The sequence below is a fragment of the Pan paniscus genome, chromosome X (genome assembly GCF_029289425.2).
Source record: "Pan paniscus chromosome X, NHGRI_mPanPan1-v2.0_pri, whole genome shotgun sequence".
Lineage (NCBI taxonomy): Eukaryota > Metazoa > Chordata > Mammalia > Primates > Hominidae > Pan > Pan paniscus.
Genome location: NC_073272.2, coordinates 13,890,329 through 13,891,980, shown reverse-complemented (window position 1 = coordinate 13,891,980; position 1,652 = coordinate 13,890,329).

Sequence of the window (1,652 nt, the reverse complement as noted above, 5' to 3'; positions counted from 1 at the left end):
GAAAAAAGCCATCCATCTGGAAAGTTTAATGCATTCTCAAATTATTGCCTTCTGTTAGCTATTTTTTTCACCATGATGATAGCATCTCTCTGAGCAAGCCCACTAAGAATTTTCAAGAATGTTTTATGAAGTTACCCTTTAGAGCAATCATCACAGGCCATTAGAAAATCTAGTATCGCCAGGAAAAAGAAAATGCTCAAAAAATTTGAATTTAATTTCCAGGAATTCATAACCACCTTCCCCTAAAATATCCATTGATTCTGAGACATGCATGAACCTAGACTGACAATTCTTGTTTTAGATAACTAAAACACATGTGCAAATGGTATTTCCTACTTACATGGAGTACACAGTATGACTGGGAATCTAAAACATGTTGCACTGCAGCAGACAAAACTTGCTATGAAAATTTCCAAAAAGTTCACATTTATATACACAAAACAGAAAAAGTCAACATTTAAATGTACAGTTTATCACCTTAAAAGGGATGCTGAGGAGGAACAGAGCAGAAAATGATTGCAAATGAGACGGTAAGATCTATTTGAATGACTTCTTACTGTTTGTACAAAGATACATGTGTGCATACACATGCACACAAATCACAAGACAACTTAGCCAAACATGGTGACGGCTTTCCTTTTGTATGATTGTATTCTGGTATGTCTTATAATGACATACATAAGCTTATGCATTTGCAAAAGGGCCCTTTCCCTGTAGATTGATACGTTAAAGGTGTTCACATGCTAAGGAAAAAGTTGATTTGCAAACTAAGAAAATTAAGTTAATTTCAAGGCCCACATTTACATGAAGAAGAGAAGTAGAGATGAACCCCACTGCACTCTGCCATACTCAGTTCATTTTGGAGCATTGTGGTGGCTTCTGTCAGTCACACTTTCAAAAGGGCACAGACCAATTCTCATGTAATGGCATGATAGAGTGAAATGTAGTTATTAAGAATATTTGTGAACACTATTTGCTGTGAGAGAAAGTGTGCATGCTATGAAAATACAAAATCAAGATATGAAGCTTCATGTAGTTGGATCTCTACACCAGTATATAAAAATACAGCTATAGATGGAGATATAGATAAGTAGATGTGTAAACATACATTTATTCACTCACACACACAAAGACTAGAAAATAAGGACCAAAATTTTAAAAATGTTATCTGGGTAATGGAATAATGAGTGATTTTTTCCTTTCTTCATTCCTCCCTTCCTTCACTCCTTTCTTTCTTCCTTTCCTTTCATTCTTTTGAAGTTATATACAGTCCGAGTTTTTTATTTTATGTAATAAACATTCATTATTTCTGGAATCAGAAAAGAAGTTAAACCTGGAAAATAAAGACACTGACATACTAGAATGGATCAATATAAGCATCCCCGGGATAATAAAGGGTCAGAATCTTATAAAAAATTTGAAAGATTGTACAGCTTTTATTTTAGAGAAATAAAGGCTTTGGAGAATGAGCTAAGACTCATCATATGCTCTGAAGAGCAACCATGTAGAAGAGGGATTAAACATTATTCCAGGTAGCTTCAGAGAGTAGGACTAGGATCAATTGATAGAAAAGCAAAGAGAGCTTCACTAACCCTCAATAGAGGGGAAAATACTTTCCCAAGATGAAGATGTGCTAAAGACCAGGATAAGGC